This window comes from Somniosus microcephalus, unplaced genomic scaffold, assembly GCF_052327205.1.
Source record: "Somniosus microcephalus isolate GS21.2 unplaced genomic scaffold, FLI_Smic_1.0 unresolved_chr8, whole genome shotgun sequence".
Taxonomy (NCBI): Eukaryota; Metazoa; Chordata; class Chondrichthyes; order Squaliformes; family Somniosidae; genus Somniosus; species Somniosus microcephalus.
Genome location: NW_028225186.1, coordinates 15,318,089 through 15,341,492, shown reverse-complemented (window position 1 = coordinate 15,341,492; position 23,404 = coordinate 15,318,089). Strand labels below are relative to the sequence as shown.

At 47.3% G+C, this 23,404-nt stretch overlaps 6 non-coding genes across 6 annotated transcripts; 3 read left to right on the top strand and 3 right to left on the bottom strand.

Moving 5' to 3' along the window:
• Positions 1-1,007: 1,007 nt before the first annotated feature.
• trnai-aau (transfer RNA isoleucine (anticodon AAU)) lies at positions 1,008-1,081 on the bottom strand. The gene has a single exon. It is a non-coding gene; the product is annotated as a tRNA-Ile (tRNA).
• Positions 1,082-3,409: 2,328 nt separating this feature from the next.
• Positions 3,410-3,503, bottom strand: trnar-ucu (transfer RNA arginine (anticodon UCU)). The gene is made up of 2 exons: positions 3,467-3,503; positions 3,410-3,445 (listed from the first exon to the last, which is right to left on the bottom strand). It is a non-coding gene; the product is annotated as a tRNA-Arg (tRNA).
• Positions 3,504-5,693: 2,190 nt separating this feature from the next.
• On the top strand, positions 5,694-5,775 carry trnas-cga (transfer RNA serine (anticodon CGA)). The gene has a single exon. It is a non-coding gene; the product is annotated as a tRNA-Ser (tRNA).
• Positions 5,776-8,946: 3,171 nt separating this feature from the next.
• trnai-aau (transfer RNA isoleucine (anticodon AAU)) lies at positions 8,947-9,020 on the top strand. The gene has a single exon. It is a non-coding gene; the product is annotated as a tRNA-Ile (tRNA).
• A 4,900-nt stretch (positions 9,021-13,920) lies between these two features.
• On the top strand, positions 13,921-14,009 carry trnar-ucg (transfer RNA arginine (anticodon UCG)). The gene is given in 2 exon segments: positions 13,921-13,957; positions 13,974-14,009. It is a non-coding gene; the product is annotated as a tRNA-Arg (tRNA).
• A 319-nt stretch (positions 14,010-14,328) lies between these two features.
• Positions 14,329-14,410, bottom strand: trnas-uga (transfer RNA serine (anticodon UGA)). The gene has a single exon. It is a non-coding gene; the product is annotated as a tRNA-Ser (tRNA).
• Positions 14,411-23,404: the final 8,994 nt, after the last annotated feature.

Genomic DNA, 23,404 nt, shown 5'->3' with positions numbered 1-23,404 from the left:
TGTCAAACCGGAACAGGAGGAGTCCATTCAGCCCCTCGAGCCTGTCAAACCGGGACAGGAGGAGACCATTCAGCCCCTTGAGCCTGTCGAACAGGAACAGGGGGAGGCCATTCAGCCCCTCGAGCCTGTCAAACCGGAACAGGAGGAGGCCATTCAGCCCATCGAGCCTGTCAAACAGGAACAGGAGGAGGCCATTCAGCCCCTTGAGCCTGTCAAACAGGAACAGGAGGAGGCCATTCAGTCCCTCGAGCCCGTTACACTGGAAGCCATTCAGCCCCTCGAGCCTGTTACACAGGAGGAGGCCATTCAGCCCCTCGAGCATGTTACACAGGAACAGGAGGAGGCCATTCAGCCCCTCGAGCATGTTGCACAGGAACAGGAGGAGGCCATTCAGCCCCTCAAGCCTGTTACACTGGAACAGGAGGCCATTCAGCCCCTCGAGCCTGTTACAATGGAACAGGAGGACATTCAGCCCCTCAAGCCTGTTACACAGGAACAGGTGGAGGCCATTCATTCCCTTGATCCAGTTACACAGGAACAGCTAATGTATTATTAATGTTTCATGTGATGTGTTTGCTCTGAAATAAATTGTTAAAAATTTTAACCTGCATTGGCCAGGAATCGAACCCGGGTCTCCCGCGTGGCAGGCAAGAATTCTACCCCTGAACCACCAATGCTGACAGTGACAATAAAACCCATTTTCCAGTAGCTACAATTTATTTTTGACTTTTGTTAATAGAAGCGAGGACACTGCGGTAAAATAAAAAGCGAAATGCAGCAGATGCTGGATCTGAAATTGTTCATTAAATGTTGGAAACACTCCACAGGTCAGGGAACATCTGTGGACAGAAAAACACAGGGTTAACCTTTCAGGTCCATGAGCTCTCGGTAGAACTAAGATTTTGCAGCTTTGTAGGTCCCGTGTGAGTTTCCTTCCAAACTTTTTAAACTTTTAAACTGCTCAAAAATTACAAAATTAAGAAACTAACCTTCCCTCGAAAAATAAATGGCCCGTACGGGGATCGAACCCGCGACCTTGGCATTATTAGCACCACGCTCTAACCAACTGAGCTAACCAGCCCATCTGTAAGGCTCATCTATAGTACCGTCCCTGTTTCTGGTCTTTGCCAGCTAAGTCACTTTGTCTTTGAAGGCTGTAAAAGAAGGACTTGCATTTCTACAGGGCTTTCACGACCTCAGGACATCCTAAAGTGCTTTACAGCCAATGAATACTTTTTGAACTGTTTTGCATCTGTGACAGGTAGATTGGTCAGGAGGAGGTCAAGTAGGTTTTCCCCTCGTGTTGGTTCCCTCACCACCTGCCGCAGGCCCAGACTGGCAGCCATATCCTTCAGGACTCGAACAACTCGGTCAGTAGTGCTGCTACCGAGCCACTCTTGGTGATGGGCATTGAGGCCCCCCACCCAGAGTACATTCTGTGCCCTTGCTGCCTTCAGTGCTTCTTCCAAGTGGTGTTCAACATGGAGGAGTACTGATTCATCAGCTGAGGGAGGGTGGTAGGTGGTAATCAGCAGGAGGTTTCCTTGCCCATGATGTTCCTGTGTAACAGGCTTGAGGGGCTGAATGGCTTCCTCCTTTTCCTGCATAACAGGCTTAACAGGCTGAATAGCCTCCTCCTGTTCCTGCATAACAGGCTCGAGGGGCTGAATGGCCTCCTCCTGTTCCTGCATAACAGGCTCGAGGGGCTGAATGGCCTCCTCCTGTTCCAGTGATACAGACTCGAGGGGCTGATTGGCCTCCTCCAGTTCCTGTATAACAGGCTTGTGGGGCTGAATGGCCTCTTCCTATTTATGTGTAACAGACTCGAGGGGCTGAATGGCCTCCTCCTGTTCCTGTGTAACAGGCTTGAGGGGCTGAATGGCTTCCTCCTTTTCCAGCATAACAGGCTTAACAGGCTGAATAGCCTCCTCCTGTTCCTGCATAACAGGCTCGAGGGGCTGAATGGCCTCCTCCTGTTCCTGTATGATAGGCTCGATGGGCTGAATGGCCTCTTCCTATTTATGTGTAACAGACTCAAGGGGCTGAATGGCCTCCTCCTGTTCCTGTGTAACAGGCTTGAGGGGCTGAATGGCTTCCTCCTTTTCCTGCATAACAGGCTTAACAGGCTGAATAGCCTCCTCCTGTTCCTGCATAACAGGCTCGAGGGGCTGAATGGCCTCCTCCTGTTCCTGTATGATAGGCTCGATGGGCTGAATGGCCTCTTCCTGTTTATGTGTAACATACCCGAGGAGCTGATTGGCCTCCTCCTGTTCCTTTATAACAGACTCGAAGGGCTGAATGGCCTCCTCCTGTTCCTGTATAACAGACTCAAGGGGCTGAATGGCCTCCTCCTGTTCCTGTGTAACAGGCTCAAGGGGCTGAATGGCATCCTCCTCTGCATGTATAACAGGCTCGAGGGGCTGAATGGCCTCCTCCTGTTCATGTATAACGGGCTTGAGGGGCTGAATGGCCTCCTCCTATTCCTGTGTAACCGGCTCGAGGGGCTGAATGGCCTCCTCCTGTTCCTGTCTAACAGGCTTGAGGGGCTGAATGGCTTCCTCCTTTTCCTGTATAACACGCTCGACAGGCTGAATAGCCTCCTCCTGTTCCTGTATAACAGGCTCGTGTGTCTGAATTGTCTCCTCTTGTTCCTGTGTAACAGGCTTGAGGGGCTGAATGGCCTCCTCCTGTTACTGTGTAACAGGCTCGAGGGGCTGAATGGCATCCTCCTGTGCATGTATAACAGGCTCGAGGGGCTGAATGGCCTCCTCCTGTTCCCGTATAACAGACTCGTGTGTCTGAATTGCCTCCTCCTGTTCCAGTGTAGCAGGCTTGAGGGACTGAATGTCCTCCTCCTGTTCATGTGTGGCAGGTTTGAGGGGCTGAATGGCCTCCTGCTGTTCCTGTGAAACAGACTCGTGGGTCTGAATTGCCTCCTCCTGTTCCTTTATAACTGGATCATGGGTCTGATTTGCCTCCTCTTCATCCTATGTAACAGGTTCGAGGGGCTGAATGGAGTTCTACTGTTCTTGTACAGATCTTGTATCGCTGAACGGCTTCCTCCTGTCCAATGCAACAGGCTCGAGGCGTTAAAGGCCTCCTCTTTTCCCTGTGTAACAGGCTCGAGGGGCTGAATGGCCTCCTCCTGTTCCTGTATAACAGGCTAAAGGGGCTGAATGGCCTCCTCCTGTTCCTGTGTAAAAGGGTCATGGGACTGAATGGTCTCCTCCTGTTCCTATGTAAAACGGCCATGGGACTGAATGGCCTCCTCCTGCTCCTGTGTAACTGACTCAGGGGTTGAGAGTACTCAGAGGGAAAGTGTCGGGGCGGTAGTTTCCCTTCTCTGAACTACCGATTTACTGCAAAATGTACCGTCAGTGGAGGAACCATCGAACCCTGACCCAAAATCCGACTCTGGTGGGACTCGAACCCACAACCTTTGAATGCCTTAATCTGCTATACCAACTAGAAGTCCAATGCGCTATCCATTGCGCCACAGAGCCAATTACGTAAAATTTTATTACAAAAGCAAAATAGTGTTGATGCTGGAAATCTGAAATATAAACAGATGAAATGCTGGAAACACTCTGCAGGTCAGGCAGCATTCCATGTCTGTTTAAAAGGGGTCTACTTTCAGTCCCGGATCATTCTGTGTCTGTTTAAAAGGGACATGCTGTCAGTCCCGGTTTATTCTGTGTCTGTTTAAAAGGGACATGCTGTCAGTCCCGGATTATTCTGTGTCTGTTTAAAAGGGATGTGCTGTCAGTCCCGGGTCATTCTGTGTCTGTTTAAAAGGGACATGCTTTCAGTCCCGGATTATCCTGTGTCTGTTTAAAAGGGATGTGCTGTCAGTCCCGGATCATTCTGTGTCTGTTTAAAAGGGATGTGCTGTCAGTCCCGGATCATTCTGTGTCTGTTTAAAAGGGATGTGCTGTAGGTCCCTGGTCATTCTGTGTCTGTTTAAAAGGGATGTGCTGTCAGTCCCGGATCATTCTGTGTCTGATTAAAACGGGTGTTACATAATATTATAGAGTCTGCCCCACAGAAACAGTCCATTTGCATGAACTGGTCTCCACACGAGGCTCCTCCTTCTCTATTTCTCCTCACCCCCCAAATAAAACTAGAATCAGTAATGGTAACCATGAAACTATCGGATTGTCGTAAAAATCCATCTGGTTCACTAATGTCTTTCAGGGAAAGAAATCTGCCGTCCTTACCTGGTCTGTCCTTTGTGTGACTCCAGTCCCATAGCAATGTGGTTGATTCTTAACTGCCCTCTGAAATGGCCTAGCAAGCCACTCAGTTGTAACAAACCGCTATGAAACAAAATAATAAAAATGAAGCTGGATGGACCACCTGGCCTGATCCATATCAGCCTCCTCCTGAGGTCCCCACCATCACAGAAGCCAGCCTTCAGCCAATTCGATTCACTCCACGTGATATCAAGAAAAGGCTGAGCACACTGGATACAGCAATGGCTCTGGGCCCTGACAACACCCCGGCTATCATTCTGAAGACTTGTGCTCCAGCCAAGCTGTTCTAGTACAGCTACAACACTGGCATCTATCCAACAATGTGGAAGACTGCCCAGGTATGTCCTGTCCACAAAAAGCAGGACAAATCCAATCCAGCCAATTACCACCCCATCAGTCTACTCTCTACTCTCAATCATCAGCAAAGTGATGGAAGGTTTCATCCACAGTGCTGTAAAGTGGCACTTACTGACCAATAACCTGCTCATTGATGCCCGGCTTGGGTTCTGCCAAGAGCACTCGGCTCCCGACTTCATTAAAACCTTGGTCCAACATGAACAAAGGAGCTGACCACCAACATCCTGGGGGTTACCATTGAACATAAATACTGTGACAACAAGAGAAGGTCAGAGGCTCGGCATTCTGCGTCGGGTGTCTCACCTCCTGACTCCCCAAATCCTTTCTACCATCTACAAGGCACAAGTAAGGAGTGTGATGGAATACTCTCCACTTGCCTGGATGAGTGCAGCTCCAACAACACTCAAGAAGTTCGACACCATCCAGGACAAAGCAGCCCGCTTGATTGGCACCCCATCCACCACATTAACATTCACTCCCTCCACCACCGGCGCACCGTGGCTGCAGTGTGTACCATCTACAAGATGCACTGCAGCAACTCACCAAGGCTTCTTCAGCAGCACCTGCCAAACACGCAACCTCTTCCACCTAGAAGGACAAGCGCAGCAGGCGCATGGGAACACCCCCACCTCCAAGTTCCCCTCCAAGTCACACACCATTCTGACTTAGAAGTATATTGCCGATCCTTCATCGTCGCTGGGTCAAAATCCTGGAACTCCCTCCCTAACAGCACTGTGGGAGCACCTTCACCACACGGACTGCAGCGGTTCAAGAAGGCGGCTCACCACCACCTTCTCAAGGGGCAATTAGGGATGGGCATTTAATGCTAGCCTTGCCAGTGCACCCACATCCCATAAACGAATTTAAAAAATCCTATCAGCATATCCTTCTATTCCTTTCTCCCTTCCTCTTAAATGCATCTGTAGTATTCGCCTCAGCTACTGCATTCTCAGCGCTCTTTGGCCAAAGATGTTAATCCTGAATTCCCTGATGGATTTATCGGCGGGTATTTATGACCTGTCTTCTCTGAGCTAGTTCCTGACTCACTCACAGTAGGAAGCATTTTCTCACTGTTAACGTGCAGCTGCGATGGCCGAGTGGTTAAGGCGTTGGACTCGAAATCCAAGGGGGTTTCCCCGCGCAGGTTCGAACCCTGCTCGCAGCGACTTTGATGCAATTTTTTTATTTCATCGGCTCCCTGTGGCGATCACTGGCCCCGAAATTGATCAGAATTCCCTCCACTGCACTTTATTACACTGATTAACCCAAAGTTCCAATTGAAACACTAATAATTTATCAGCATCAATTAGATATTGTGGATTTGTTGGGAACTAGTGAGCAATACACACACAAAGCAGCATCAAAAATACTAATTAATAAAGAGCCCTGCAGTGTTTGGTAGGGAATCACCTTCAGCTAGTAAGTGGGAACACGGTTTGGTTTTATAAAACTGAACACGAATTAAAAAGTGTGTAAAAAGACCGTGGCAGGACTCGAACCTGCAATATTCTGATAACCTCAAAATTAATACCGAAGTCTGACGCCTTATCCATCAGCGCCATCTGTGGACAGATAGACACAAGGTCAACCTTCCAGTTCCTTGAGTTCTCGGCAGAACTAAGGTTTTGTAGCTTTGCTTCAAAGTATGACAGCTCCAATCTTTTCAGCAAATAGCAAAATTAAGAAACTACCCACAGCATCAAAAAGTAAATGGCCCGTACGGGGATCGAACCCGCGGCCTTGGCGTTATTAGCACCACGCTCTAACCTACTGAACTAACCGGCCTGCCTTAACTCCTTTTGCTGTTAAATTCAATTTATGTTGATTTTTGGTTTTTGTCAGTTGTCAGTGCTCCGGTTTCCTCCCACAGTCCAAAGATGTGCGGGTTAGGTTGATTGGCTATGATAAATTAACCCTTAGTGTTAGGTGGATTAAATACGTGGGGTTACGGGGATAGGGTGGGATATGTGTTGGTGCAGGGGTTACGGGGATCGGGTGGGATATGTGTCGGTGCAGGCTCGATGGGCCGAAATGGCCTCTATCTGCACTGTGGGGTTTCTGTGATTCTGTGACTTCGAAGGCTGTAAAAGAAAGACTCTGATTTCTACAGCGCCTTTCACCTGAGGACGTCTCAAAGCGCTTTACAGGCAATGTAGTTGTAGTTGTAGCTGTAGTCACTGTTGTAATGTAGGAAAAACAGCAGCAGCCAATTTGTGCACAGCAAGCTCCCACAATGTGATAATCGAGGATCACCTGTTTTAGTGATGTTGATTTGAGGATAAATATTGGCTACAGGACACCGGGGTAAACCTCATCATCCCCTGCTCTTCTTCCAATAGTGCCATGGGATCGTTTATGTCCACCCGAGAGGGCAGAGGGGGCCTCAGTTTTGGAATTGTATTCCACCACAATCTGTAACCTTATGGACCGGCATATCCCTCACCCTACCATTAGCATCAAGACAGGGGACCAACCCGAGTTCAATGAGGAGTGTAGAAGAGCATTTCAGGAGCAGCACCAGGCGTACTGAAAATGAGCTGCCAACCTCATGAAGCTACAACACAGGACTACACACATGCTAAGCTATGGAAACAGCATGTGTAGACAGAGCGAAGCGATCCAACAACCAACGGATCAGATCAAAGCTCTGCAATCCTGCCACATCCAGTCGTGACGATTTTAATTTAATGTAATTTGTTCCTAGGACTTGGGCATCGCTGGCAAGGCCAGCATTAATTGCCCATCACTAATTGCCCTTGAGAAGGTGGTAGGGAGAAGCCCTCTTGACCCGCTGCAGTCAATGAGGTGAAGGCACTCCAATAGTACTGTTAGGGAGGGATTTCCAGGATTTTGACCTAGCGACGATGAAGTTATGGTGATATATTTTCACGTCGGGATGGTGTGTAACTTGGAGGGGAACTTGGAGGTGATGGTGTTCCCATGCACCTGCTGCCCTTATAAGAACATAAGAACATAAGAAATAGGAGCAGGAGTAGGCCATTCGGCCCCTCGAGCCTGCTCCACCATTCAATAAGGTCATGGCTGATCTGATCTTGGCCTTAACTCCACTTTTCTGCCTGTTCCCCCATAACCCTTGACGCTCCAATAGTTCAACAATCTGTCTATCTCAGCCTTGAATATAATCAATGATTCAGGCTCCACAGCTCTCTGGGGTAGATAATTCCAAAGATTCACAACCCTCTGAGAGAAGAAATTCCTCCTCATCTGCGTCTTAAATGGACAAACCCTTATTCTGAAACTATGCCACCTGATTCTAGAATCCCCCATGAGGGAAAACAGCCTCTCAGCATCTAACCTGTCAAGCCCCCTCAGAATCTGATATGTTCCAATAAGCTCACCTCTCATTCTTCTAACCCCCAATGAGTATAGGCCCAACCTGCTCAACCTTTCCTCATAAGACAATCCCTTCATCCCAGGAATCAACCTAGAGAACCTTCTCTGAACTGTCTCCAATGCAAGTATATCCCTCCTTAAATAAGGAGAACAAAAATGTATGCAGTACTCTAGGCGTGGCCTCACCTGTATAGTTGTAGCAAGACTTCTCTACTTTTATACTCCATGCCCCTTGCAATAAAGGCCCACATTCCATTTGCCTACTTAATTACTGCATGCTAACTTTTTGTGTTTCATGTACGAGGACACCCAGATCCCTCTTAACCGCAGCATTCTGTAGTCTCTCTCCATTTTAATAATATTTTGCTTTTCTGTTCCCTCCATGGCCTCGCCCCTCCCTATCTCTGTAATCTCCTTCAGCCCCACAACCCCCTGAGATATCTGTGCTCCTCTAATCCAGCCCTCTTGAGCATCCCTGAATATAATCGCTCAACCTTCCTGTTGCCCTAAGCTTTGGAATTCCCTGCCTAAACCTGTCCACCTCTCTTTCCTCCTTTAAGATGCTCCTTATAACCTATCTCTTTGACCAAGCTTTTGGTCACCTGCCCGAATTTCTCCTTATGTGGATTGGTGTCAAATGTTTTGTCTGAAAATACTCCTGTGCAGCGCCTTGGGACGTTTTACTACGTTAATGGTGCTATATAAATGCAAGTTGTTGTTGATGATGGTGGTAGCTGATTCGGTGATGGTCTTGCTGTTGAATGTGAAGGGGCGGTGGTTAGACTTTCGCTTGTTGGAGCTGGCCATTGCCTGGCACTTGTGTTGGCTGTTGTCATGTGTGGCACACAGTGCCATATGTACAGTATTTGCCGATAGGATAGTGTATGATTGACAACTGCAGGTGTATGCTGAAAGATTAATGCTGGAAATCGTCAGCTGGAGTCTCGAAAATATAAGCTTATACACATGCACCAAACCCAATGGCCGGTTAGCTCAGTTGGTTAGAGCGTGGTGCTAATAACGCCAAGGTCGCGGGTTCGATCCCCGTACGGGCCATTTGATTTTTGGTAGAGTGGGTAGTTTCTTGATTTTGTTATTTGTTGAAAAGTTTGGATGGAAACTCACACGGGACCTGCAATACTTTGAAGCAAAGCTGGAAATCCTGAGTTATGACCTGCGGAGCGTTTCCAACATTAAATGAACAATTCCAGATCCATCGGGACTTCTCGTATTTCAATCAGTGAACGGTTCACAGCTGCTGATTGGTTTGGAGTGCAAAGAATAGAACTGAAATAAATACAATCCCGGGGTTTAATCACTCATTATTAACATACCGCCAGAAACAGACCGTTCGGTCCAACCAGTCCATGCCGCCGTTTATGCTTCACTCGAGCCTCCTCCAGTCTTTCCTCATCCAAATCTATCAGCATAACCCTCTATTCACTTCTCCCACATGTGCTTACCTAGCCTCCTCTAAAATGCATCTAAACTATTCGCTTCAACCACTCCCTGTGGTAGCGAGTTCCACATTCTCACCACTCTCTGGGTAAAGATGTTTCTGCTGAATTCCCGATTGGATTTCTTGCTGACTATCTTATATTGATGGCCTCTAGTTATGCTCTTCCCCACAAGTGGAATCATTCTCTCTGTATCCACTCTATCAAAACCTTTCATAATTTTAAAGATCTTTTAAAGTGACCTCCCTATTCTTCCTAGCATAATGAAATATGTCACACTTATTTGTGTTCAAATTCATTTGCCAATGCTATGCCCATTCTGCAAGTTTATTAATGTCCTCCTGTAACTTGTTGCAGTCCTCCCCAGTATTGACTATCCCCCCCAATTTGGTGTCATCTGCAAATTTATAAATTGTGTTTCTGATTACTAAGTCTAAATCGTTAATATAAATTGCGAACAGCAGTGGCTCCAGCTCTGATACTTGTGGAACACTACTACCCACCTTCTGCCACTGTGAATAAACTACCCGGTAGTCGGACTATCTGCCTTCTCTCCTTAAGCCAGCCAGCAATCCATTCCACTATTTCTCGCCTGACTCCAGATTCTATGACCTTGTTCATCAGTCTATATGGGGTACATTATCGAAGGCCTTCTGAAAATCCAGATAAATTACATCGACTGCATTACCATTGTCTACTCTCTCTGTTGGTTTGGAGTGCAAAGAATGGGACTGAAATGACATCGGCCACCTCCAGTTCCCTGCTCCCCTCACCCACTCCAACCTATCTCCCTCTGAACTTGCAGCACTCCGTTCTCTCCGATCCAACCCTAACATTGTCATTAAACCTGCTGACAAAGGTGGTGCTGTTGTTGTTTGGAGAACCGTCCTCTACCATCCGGAGGCTGAACGGCAACTCTCTGACAGCTCCTCCTACCTCCCCCTGGACCATGACCCCACTACTGAACATCAAGCAATTGTTTCCAAGACTGTCACTGACCTCATCTCCTCTGGAGATCTTCCCCCCATTGCCGCCAATCTCTCAGTTCCTCAACACTGCACTGCCCACTTCTGCATCCTTCCCAACATCCACAAACAGGACTGCCCTGGTTGACCAATTGTTGCAGCCTGTTCTTGCTCCACAGAACTGATTTCTTCCTATCTTCACTATATTTTTTCTCGACTTGTCCTGTCCCTTCCCACCGACATGCGCGACTCTTCCAATACCCTCCGTATTTTAACAGTTTCCAGTTTCCTGGCCCCAAACGTCTCCTTTCCACTCTGGATGTCCATTCCCTCTGCACCTCCATCCACCACCAGGACGGCCTTAAGCGGCTCCACTTCTTCCTTGAACAGAGGCCTCACCAGTCCCCATCCACCACCGCCTTTGTCCGCCTGGCTGCACTTGTTCTCACATTGTACAACTTCTCCTTTGATTCCATTCACTTCCTCCAAATTAAAGATGTTGCTATAGGTACCTGCATGGGCCCTAGCTATGCCTGCCTTTTTGTGGGATATGTGGAACATTCTTTGTTCAAGTCCTACTCAGGTCCCCTTCCTCACCTCTTTTTCCGGTACATCGATGACTGTATTGGTGCCGTTTCCTGCTCTCGCTCTGAACTAGATAATTTCTTTCACTTTGCCTCCAATTTCCACCCTTCTCTCACCTTCATATGGTCCATCTCCGACTCTTCCCTTCCCTTCCTCGACTTCTCTGTCTCCATTTCTGGGGATAGGCTATCGACCAACACCCACTATAAGCCCACTGACTCCCACAGCTACCTGGACCACACTTCCTCCCACCACGCTTGCTGTAAGGACTCATAGAAACATAGAAACATAGAAGATAGGAGCAGGAGTCGGCCATTCGGCCCCTCGAGCCTGCTCCACCATTCAATGCGATCATGGCTGATCATCCAAATTCAGTACCCTGTCCCTGCCTTCTCCCCATATCCCTTGATCCCTTTAGCCTTAAGAAATATATCTAACTCCTTCTTGAATATATTTAATGAATTTGCCTCCACTGACTTATGTGGTAGAGAATTCCACAGGCTCACCACTCTCTGAATGAAGTAATTCCTCCTCATCTCTGTCCTAAATGGCTTACCCCTTATCCTTAGGCTGTGACCCCTGGTTCTGGAATCCCCGGCCATCGGGAACATCCTTACTGCATCTAGTCTGTCTAGTCCTGTTAGTATTTTATAAGTATCAATGAGATTACCTCTCATTCTTCTAAACTCCAGCGAGTATAAGACCAATCAACCCAATCTCTCCTCATATGTCATTCCTGCCATCCCAGGTATCAGTCTGGTGAATCTTCACTGCTCTCACTCCATGGCAAGAACACCCTTCCTCAGATAAGGCGACCAAAACTGCACACAATGCTCAAGATGTGGCCTCACCAAGGCCCTGTACAACTGCAGCAAGACATCCTTGCTCCTGTACTCGAACCCTATCGCTACGAAGGCCAACATACCATTTGCCTTCTTAACCGCCTGCTGCACCTGCATGCTTACCTTCAGCGACTGGTGCACAAGGACACCCAGGTCTAGTTGCACTTCCCCTTCTCCCAATCTATTGACATTCAGATAATAATCTGCCTTCCTGTTTTTGCCACCAAAGTGGACAACCTCGCATTTATCCACATTATACTGCATCGGACATGCTTCTTCCCAATCACCCAACCTGTCCAAATCATACTGGAGTTTCTCGGCATCCTCCTCACAGCACACATGCCCACCCAGCTTTGTGTCATCTGTAAACTTGGAGATATTACATCTAGTTCCATCCTCTAGATCATTAATATATATTGTGAATAACTGGGGTCCTAGCACCAATCCCTGCGGTACCCCACTAGTCACTGCCTGCCACTCGGAAAAAGACCCGTTCATTCCAACTCTTTGCTTCCTGTCTGCCAACCAGTTATCTATCCAAGTCAGTACCTTGCCCCCAATCCCATGTGCCTTAACTTTACACGCTAATCTCTTGTGCGGGACCTTCTCAAAAGCCTTCTGAATGTCCAAATACACCACATCCACATAGCATTTCCCCCACTACCAATGTCAGGCTTACCGGTCTATAATTCCCCGTTTTCTCTCTACCACCTTTTTTGAATAGTGGGGTAACATTAGCTACCCTCCAATCCATGGGAACTGTTCCAGAGTCTATCGAATTTTGGAAGATGACCAGCAATGCATCTACTATTTCTAGGGCCACTTCCTTAAGTACACTAGGATGTAGATTATCAGTCCCTGGGGATTTATCCATTCCATTCTATTCCATTCTCCCAGTTTCTCTGTCTCTGTTGCATCTGTTCTGATGAGGCCACCTTCCATACCAGTGCTTCCGGTATGTCTTCCATTTTCCTCAACTGAGGATCCCCCTCTACCATGGTTGACATGACACTCGACCGAGTCTGTTCCATTTCCCGCACGACTGCTCTCACCCCTTCCGCTCACTCCCAGAAACATGATAGGGTTCCCCCCTTGTCCTCACCTTTCACCCCACCTGCCTCCACATTCAACGGATCATCCTGCGCCATTTCCACCACCTCCAGCATGATCCCACCACCAAACACATCTTCCCCTCCTCCCTTTCAGCATTTCGAAGGGACCGCTCTCTCCATGACAGCCTGGTCCACTCCTCTATCACCCCAACACCCCTTCTCCTTCGCCCGGCACCATCCCATGCAAGTGCAGGAGATGCAACACCTGCCCTTTTTACCTCCTTCCTTCCCATCGCCCAGGGCAGCAAACACTCCTTCCAGGTGAATCAGCGATTACATGTACTTCTTACAATTTAGTTACTGTATTCGCTGAATCTACATTGTGACACCAAATGCAGATTGGGTGACCACTTTGCAGAACAGTCGGCCAGTGTGACCCCGAGCTTCCGGTCACCTGTCACTATAATTATCTGCTCCACTCCCTCTCTGATCTCTCCTTCCTTGGCCTGTTGCACTGTTCCAATGAAGCTCTACGTAAGCTCGAGGAACAGCGCCTCATCTTTCTATTAGGCACTTTACAGCCTTCTGGACTTAACACCGAGTTCAACAATTTCAGACTATAAATTGGCCCCTGTATTTCTTTTATTTTTTTAATTTGTTCTCATTTTTCCTCACATGACAGTTGTTAATGTTTCTGCCATAATCATTCACACCTCATCTTGAGCCATCTTTTGTTCGTTAACTTGTCCTATTACCTCTCCTTTAGCCTTGCACCATCATCCCTTTTGTCAGTCAATCTCTCCTGCCGTCCATTCTATCACAGACATTTCCTTTGTTCTTACCTCGCCTCCACCCACCCCTGCTTAAAAATCCCTCTTCCCTAACCTTTTCCAGTTCTGACGAAGGGTTCGACCTGAAAGGTTAACTCTGTTTCTCCCTCACTCGATGCTGCCTGACCTGCTGAGTGTTTCCAGTATTCTCTGTTGTTAATGAAATGAACACAGTAACGGAGTTTAATCACTCATTATTAGGATTTGTTGAGTCTACTTTTGTGTGGCCGCGTGGCCTAATGGATAAGGCGTCTGACTTCGGTGTAAATTCTGATGCTATCAGAAGATTGCAGGTTCGAGTCCTGCCGCGGTCGTTTTACACACTTTTTAATTCGGGTTCAACTTTAGAAAACCAAACCGCGTTTCCACTCTTTTCCTTCCAAACATTGCAGGGTTCTTTATTAAATGGAATTTTTACGTGCTGTCTTATGTGTAAATTTCTCACTGATCTTTGCAAATAGTTTCAAACAAATCCACAATTTCTAATTGATGACAAATTAGTGTTTCCAATTGGAACAACAGCTTTGGGTTAATCAGTGTCATAACGTGCAGTGGAGGGAATTCTAATCAGTTTCGGGGCCAGTGATCTCCACAGGGAACCGATGAAATAAAATAAAGAATTTGCAGTAGAATCGCTGCGAGCAGGGTTCGAAACTGCGCGGGGAAACCCCATTGGATTTCAAGTCCAACGCCTTAACCACTCGGCCATCGCAGCTGTGCAAATGTAACTTTTCAACAGTGAAATGACCTATGCAAACTATTAGACAACTTCCCTGCACAATATAAATGGAAGGAAGTTGTGTGACAGCTGCACAGAGGCCTGGTTAGGTCACTGTGTACAGTTCTGCGCACTGCACCTTAGAAAGGATATATTGACCTTGGAGGATGTGCGGTGCAGATTCACGAGTGTGTTACCAGGGCTCCAAGGGTTAGGCTATGAGCAGAGATCAGATAATCTAGGCTTGTATTCCCTGGAATATTGAAGATTAAGGGCAGTGATCATAGAAATACAGAAATTTACACCAGAGAAGGAGGCCATTCGGCCCATCGTGTCTTTGCCAGACGAAAAAGAGATATTTTGCCTAATCCCACATTCCAGCTCTGGGTGCGTAGCCCTGTAGGTTACAGCACTTCAAGTACATGTCCATAGTGCTTTCTATTAATGTGATCGGCAGTGACTTCCAGATCCGCTCCACTCTCTGTGTGAAAATGGTTCTTGTCAACTCCTCTTTAATCATTTTACCAGTTACTTTAAATCTACGCCCCTGATCATTGACATTTCTGCTAAGGGAAATAGGTCCTTCCTATCCACTGTATCTTGGCCCCTCAGAATTTTATGCACCTCAATTATGTCTCCACTCCACCTCCTCTGCTCCAAAGATAACAACCCAACCCTATCCAATCTTTACTTACAGCTAAAATTTTCCATTCCTGGCAACATCCTAGTAAATCTCCTCGGTACCCTCTCTAGTGCAATAACATCTTTCCTGTACTGTGGTGACCAAAGCTGTCTGCAGTACTCTAGCTGTGGCCTAACAAGTGTTTTATACTGTTCAAACATAACCAGACTGTTCTTGAATTCTATGCCTTGGCTAATACAAACATAGAAACATAGAAGATAGGAGCAGGAGTAGGCCGTTCGGCCGCTTGAGCCTGCTCCACCATTCAATGAGATCATGGCTGATCATCCAAATACAGTACCCGGTCCCTGCTTTCTCCCCATAACCGTTGATCCCTTTAGCCTTAAGAAATATATCCAACTCCTTCTTGAATATATTTAATGTATTGGCCTCTGCTGCCTTCTGTGGTAGAGAATTCCACAGGTTCAGCACTCGCTGGATGAAGAAATTCCTCCTCATCTCTGTCCTAAATGGCTTATCCCTTATCCTTAGTCTGTGACACCTGGTTCTGGATTCACCGACCATCGGGAACATCGTTCCTGCATCTAGTCAGTCCAGTCCTGTCAGAATTTTATACGTTTCAATTAGATCCCCTCTCATTCTTCTAAACCCCAGTGAGTATAAGCCCGATCGACACAATCTCCCCTCATACATCATTCCTGCCATCCCAGCTATCTGCCTGGTGAATCTTTGCAGAACTCCTTCCATGGCAAGAATGTCCTTCCTCAGATAAGGCGACCAAAACTGCACACAATACTCAAGATGTGGTCTCACCAAGGCCCTGTACAACTGCAGCAAGACATCCCTGTTCCTGTGCTCAAACCCTCTCGCTATGAAGGCCAAGATACCATTTGCCTTCTTAACCACCTGCCGCCGAATAAAGGAAAATATTCCCTAGGACTTTTTAACCAATAATAAAAACAGAAACTGCTGGAAATATTTGTTAGAACGGATTCTTTTACCCTCAGTCTGGTTCAATAAACACTGAGTCGAACAACTGGAGAATTCAAACGATTTATTATCCGCGGAGTCTTACTCTGATATATCGACACTGACTCCTGCAAGAGTCTGCGAATCCAACAGAGCAAGCAGTTTGTCCTACAGTGTGTTACATTATTATACTTGCATTTGAGAAGACATTAACACATCGTACAGTCTGCACCAATCCCGAGCTGTGCACGTATACAGTTAATTTGATTTCCTGGCCTGGCAGTTTGAAATAAAGAAGTCACATTTTACTGAATGGGTTACAGTTAAGTAAATATCCTGGTAATGGGTTCCTGATCACCTAAACATTATGGTAATGCGTTTGCAATCACGGTAATGTGTTTTCTGATCGCCTATTGTCTGTATAACTTCTGCACTCTGCTTTACAGTGTTTCTAACAGCAAGGTGTAACATTGTGGGCGCCAGCCATATTAGCAGCCAAAGATCAGTTTAGCCTTTTTATTTTACTTCTTGCTGCCTTCACAGTTTCTTGTTTCTATTTCTTTGACCTTGGTATTCTCATTCCCTCCTTTTATCATTCTATGATAACCAACCGTTATTCGGTTACGTCTATCTTATTTAGTCGATCAAATTCTTCATTGTCATCATACTTTACTTCCTTCATTTCACATTCATTGGTCAGTCTTATCATTATCATCTTCGGGCTACCTATTTTTTCCAAAGCTAGCTGCATTCTTCCTAGCACACATTTCATGATTGCTAGTTCAATAAAAATACAGGCGATTGCAACTACTAGGTACATAGCCATATTTATCAACCAGTCATACCATCCTCCAAATCCCCAATCTCCCCAGTTACTTGCTTCCTTCATATTATCCATTTGTTCCCTTATCTTAGTGATAAAGCGGGTGATGTTCTTTGTCTGGTCTCGGACTCCCATAAGGCATTTACCTTTTACTATTGCACAGACACCACCTTCTCGGGCCAGCAGGTAGTCTAGGGCATATCTGTTTTGCATAGTGAATAACCTGAGTTCCGACAATTCTTTAGTGACTGCGTCGAGGGCCCCCATGGTAGCATACCCAGGATGGTGAGGCCACAGATAAGGTAGTTCCGGTTATTGGCGGCCAGATAGGCTCCAATATAGCCTATAGAGAACAGGCCAGCAAATCCATATCCTATAGAGGTTCTGTGTCCTCCTAGGGATTCAGGATTTTTCCACTTGGAGCAAAACTCTTTCGAGGCTGCCCTGACTACTATTTTTCGGTGGGATGTCCATTGGGAGGGGCAGGGTACTGTGGTAGGGGTTAAGGTAGCGATGGCTACCGTCTGGGGGCGGTATCTACTACCATGAAATTAGTGGCTTTTCCTTGGCTCAAGAAAAAGTAGCCTGGTTTGGTATATATCACGGATACGTGTTTCTGTCTTGTGCTTAAATGGCTCGGGGGAAGGAAATAGTCAAAACCTTGGATCTCACGAGTATCAGTAGGCTGGGTATTAGCTATTTTTACTAGCATAAAGGTTTCCCCCCCTACCTTCAGAGTTGTCCCATCCCCTTCTCCACATAATACTTGTACTCCTTCGGTTATTGACACACATACGAATTGCTCACATGTGCAGCTACCGGTGTCTGGTCCTATCGTACACTGATGGTGGAGGCAGCGTGTCACCAAGCAGGTGTAGTTCTGCTTAACCCATACTGACCTACAGCCATAGCCCGTCCCATTCCAACAATTCTCATAGCCACCAGGGTTCCTGCTTGGTTTCAGGCAATTGGCGGGCGGGGTTAAGGTATAGGGTATTGTTATATTGTTTGTGGGAGGGAGAAGGTGAGCATCTAAAAGAAAGTCCGGGGGAACAATAACCGGGGTTGGGGTAAACACCCCCTCAACAGATATCAGGGGCGGATAACAAACAATTGACTCTGGTGAGTATAGGGCTGCGTGAGTCTGGAGGAATAGGTTGCCCGTCGGGGTTTCTTCAGGGAAAGTGTGTTGGAGATCTCGTTTACGTCTCTTTGTGAGGGTACCTTCTACCCTCGAATAGTCGAAGCTGCTCATAGGGGGCAGTCCATTTCTTTTTTTTTCCTGGTTGTACTTTGGATAACAGCTTTGTCCTTTGGTATCGGTAGTTCTGTTGCATGGTCCTGCAGTAACAGACTTGGTCACCTGGCGTCAACAGACGTAATCAAATTTACACTTGGTCCAATGGCATGGCAATGTTCCTCTGTGTATGTATCTCAGCATTAGCGAGCGGTGGGGCTGTCTAATAAGCCCAATGTAGGTGTCCCAGTTGATCACGTTCCATTTCCCGAACCCGCCTGGGTTATCATCATTGCACCGAAGCACGTCTCCGTGGCATAGGTGGTGTACCCGCTTGGGTTGGTTCCGCCAGCATGTCCACCTTCTGGGCCGTTGAGTTATTCCAAGGGTGATCAGGGCACTGATAGAGAGGATCCACAGCGACGTCTGCATGGCTGGTCGGCGCGGCACGTCTGTTTAGGGAGAGATTTCTTGGAAGCAAGAGAGGTTAGCATTCTTTAAGTTTTAGGCATAGCATTACTGACAATTTTACAGTGGTGGAGGTGGACCCAAGCACTCTTTCCCTCTACTTTGGCAGCAGTTGGGGTGGCACCAGCCGGGATAGTATGTATTTGGAACAAGGTCACGGGGAGTAATTTGAGCCATGTTGTTCCCGTCTCGGCCTGTAATTTGGCAAGTTTATTTTTCAAGTCTGATTAGCCCGCTCGACCAGTCCGGCGGCCTGTGGCCTGTAGGCACAATGTAGCTGCTGCTGGATGCCCATTTGAGTGCAGAACTCCTTGTTTACCAGACCCACAAAGTGAGGGCCGTTGTCTGAACTTAATCGGTTTGGAATTCCGTACCTTGGAATAATTTATCTCATTAAAACTTTTACAACAGTGGAGGCATTGTTATCCGTAGTTGGGTAGGCCTCAATCCACTTACTAAATACATCAACAATAACCAGTACATATTTATAACACTGACACCTTTCTAACTCAATATAGTACATCTGGAGGGTCTCAATGGGACCCGTGGGTAACGGCGTCTTACCCATTTCACAAGTTGTGCCTTTTCCCGGGTTATGCTGCTGACAAATGAGGCAGCGACTGCTAATACCTTGAGCCAGAGCTTATAATCTAGGATGCCACCATGTAGCTAATAACGTGTCACTAGTTGCTCTGCTACCACAATGAGTTGCAAAGTGTATACATTCAATAACCCATAATGCTAGCTCATCTGACATACAAGTTTTGCTCGGCAGGGGTGACCCATAATTTAGACACACAATCATATGTACAACCGAGCTGTTTCCACAGTCCCTTATCACGGTCAGGAGCGTCCTCCTGTAACTTAATGACGTCTTGGATGGTTGGCATTGGCTTTTCCGAGGGAGACTTGCTTTTATTTGAGCTTTAAGTCTGGCTCATCATTCTATACACAACCACTCGTTGTTCCTGGGACGCTTCCCTAGCTCCCTGGTCTGCGCATCTATTCCCTATATCTACAGGGGTCTGTCCTGCTGTGTGTGCGGAGCACTTTATCACGGAGATCTGTTTTGGTAGCATGAGGGCTTGTAGCAAATCAGATATTAATTTCTGATGGGATATCTGTGTTCCTGCAGAGGTTAGGAACCCTCTGTTTTTCCATAATTGTCCGAAATCATGAACCACTCCGAAGGCATATCTCGAGTCTGTATAAACGTTAACCTTTAAGCCCGTCCCTAAGATACAAGCTCGTATTAATGCGAACAGTTCTGCTTGTTGGGCGGAATACGGAAACTCAAAGGCGGCAGACTCCAAAGTATTACTGTCCTGATCTGCGATTGCATATCCAGAAAGTCTTTTCCCAAGGGGACTGACAGACGCACTTCCATCTACATACATGGTTGTGTCAGGACTCTGCATTGGGGCATCAGATAGATCCTCACTGACGGAGGTATCTTCCGTGATTAAAAATAGACAATCATGTCCTGGGTCTGTTTGTTCGAGGTGGTTCTGTGAGAAAACATGCTGGGTTGATAGTAGTACAATGCTTCTTAATTGAAATGCACATAACAGGTCTCTGGCCATGAGATTGCAATCCAGCCCATTTATGATCACGAATTGGTGTTTCACAGGCTCATTTTGAAATGTTACTTCAACTGGTTCTGATATTGGGTACTGGCACACTTGTCCTTGGAATCCGGACAGGCTTTGTGTCTCCCCGGATTTAGGGAGATTGAGCTCTGATCGGACAGATGACATAGCAGCTCCGGTGTCTACCAGAAACGTATGTCAGCTCCCTTCAATCAGCAGGGATAGAAAGGGGCTCCTTGTCTGACTGGAACCCGTTCGCCACGAGGTTGGCTAGTCAGTACTGGGGAAACGGATTATTCTGGGAGAAGTCTGTATATCTTCCTCGTCCCCGATTTCCCTGTCAACCTCCCCGTTGTCCTTGCATGTGGCCCCCTCTTCCTTGTCTTCGGGAGGGACATTCCCTGCTCCAATGGCCTTGCTGGCCACAATTTAAACAGGTATCTGACCCTGCTTGCCTCCCTCCTCTTCCTCTATCGCAGAAATTTTGTCTTGGGGGAGCGTAGGGTGGGCCATAATTAGGGACGGTTGGTCCGTTGGGATGTCTGGTATCTCTGTACCCTTGTCTATCAACCCACCCTGGGACGCAGTACTGGAGCTCCGTCTGATATCCTATCACATCTTGGGTGGGCTTTGGCTCTTCCTTTTTTATCACGTACTCAGTCTTGACCTTGACCTGGGGCTGACTCTCCTGACTCTTACTCTCTTTCCAATAATATTTCACTGCCCTGGCCATCTGGCTGGGACTATTCTCTGACCAGTCCATATTGTTAGTCTTAATTGCTTCAGACACCGAGGTTGGTAGACAATTTATCAGGATAGCACAGTATTGCGGCGAGTTTGCTCCGTTCCGGTAATTAGCATCTCCTGACTGACTCCGATATACCTCAGAGAATCTCTCTAGGAATTCCTCTGCTCCCTTGCCCTTTCGTGGTTTAGTATCCAACACCTTGGATATATCAATGGGTTTCTGCAGGGTGGTGGTTAAAGCAGTGAGTATGGCGCGTTCACGAGCAGCACCCTGTGCGGGTTGAGCCTCTAATGTGGCATGATCCTCAAAGCCTAGGTTAACCTTGCGTGTTCGGCGGGATTCAAGATCTGCTGTACTAACGCCCATAAGTCTCTTGATTCAGCATTATAGATGAGTATAGTAGTCCAGAGGAATTCTACAAACAAGGTGGGGGATTTCTTCCTATCTGGCATCCCGGCTAAGATAGCCATTATCTCGTTAGGTTTCCAGGGGTAGAAGATACCTATGGTTCGGGGGTTATCGGCGGCCACTGGAATATTTGCGTTAAAGGCAGGGTTAGGCATTTGTCTCACCGGCAACTGCCGGGTTGTCGGTTTATGTCTGGCGGGTCTCTCGGTATCGGATCGTGATTCCAGGGATGACAAGTCGTCTCCTGAATCTCCACTGTCAATGTCACTATGGTCCCGGCACTCTAAAAAGGACCTTAAAGCCTTGAGGGTACTCTGGCTCTGACTCTCTAGTCTCTGACTTTGAATCATCTGCCTTTGATTTATCCGTTTTCGTGACCTTGATGGACTGGGTTTGGGTGGGGAGGGTGTCGTCGGGGGCCGATTATTCTTAGTCCTGAGTCGGGTGTAAAAGGCAACAGGGTCGGTATACTGGGGACCCGGCTGTTGGTCTCCCATCTGGACCGGCGGGGGATTATTTACTTGAACCGTGACTGACGGCGGTGGGGAAACGGCACTGGCAGATACTTGAGGTGTCGGCGCGGTGGTTTGTACAGCTGGTGCGGGTGCCACCGGGGGATAAATGTTAACGTATGGGGGGGGGAGCGTGGGGAACAACCTGAGCCCTGTGATTCCATTCGTCCAAATCATCATCACCATCTCCCTCTGTCAAGGCAAGGCCAACCATTGGATTACGTAATCCACTCTTATCAGCCTTTCCAGGCTCGCTCGTGGTCTTTTCAGACTCCTGTTTTGAGCGTTTCTCATGAGCGCATTCCTTTTTCAATACCTCTACTGATTTGACTCCCCCTCCCCCTGTAAGTGCTATTCCTAATTTTAAGGCATTATCCTGCCAGCTTGCTAACAAGGAAGTTTCTTTCAGTTCCTGACAGTACTGTCTCCATAGGGCAATTAGTTCTTTGGCTGTGGTACCCCTGTTACTTTTCCAAATTAGTTCTTGAGCCTTTTTAGCGGCATCTAGATTCTTAGTTCCTCCTAGTGGCCATTGATCACTTCCTAATTTCTTATTCAATCCTCCCGACAACTGTCTGAGTTGCTTCGCTTTGTCAGGATGTTGTTCACAAAGGGTCTGTAAGGCGCTACCCGCTTCAGTCGTGGTATCTAAACAGTTGCCCATCTTACTCCCCTTGTGAACTTTACACAGTCGCGTTTTAAACTTGTTCAGAGCCTAGGCAGGCCAAGTGAGATACAAGGTCGACACTCTTTACCTGACACAAGTGTTATTTCTAAGTTTACACAGTTCCTAGTTATTCCCTCAGTACCTATACTGACCCTCAGTGATGTCCGATCACTGACCCTCAGCGATATCCGATCACTGACCCTCAGCGATACCCGATCACTGACCCTCAGTGATATCCGATCACTGACCCTCAGTGATATCCGATCACTGACCCTCAGCGATATCCGATCACTGACCCTCAGCGATATCCGATCACTGACCCTCAGCGATATCCGATCACTGACCCTCAGCGATATCCGATCACTGACCCTCAGCGATACCCGATCACTGACCCTCAGTGATATCCGATCACTGACCCTCAGTGATATCCGATCACTGACCCTCAGTGATATCCGATCACTGACCTAATCACCTATCCCTTCCAGTATTCGCCAGACTGATCTGGATCTCGGCGGGACTCCACACGGGAGTTAGCGATTGGCCGACGCATCGTCGGACTGGCGGAATCGGAGGAAAACCGAGGCAGTACAAAAGTTACTCACATTGGGGGCCCATTTCCTCCCTCCACGTCTGAGACGATTCAGCTTCTATTTCGCAAACTCTCGGTGACTGTCCGTTGAGATCCCACTTCTGACACCAAATGTTAGAACGGATTCTTTTACCCTCAGTCTGGTTCAGTAAACACTGAGTCGAACAACTGGAGAATTCAAACGATTTATTATCCGCGGAGTCTTACTCTGATATATCGACACCGACTCCTGCAAGAGTCTGCGAATCCAACAGAGCAAGCAGTTTGTCCTACAGTGTGTTACATTATTATACTTGCATTTGAGAAGACATTAACACATCGTACAGTCTGCACCAATC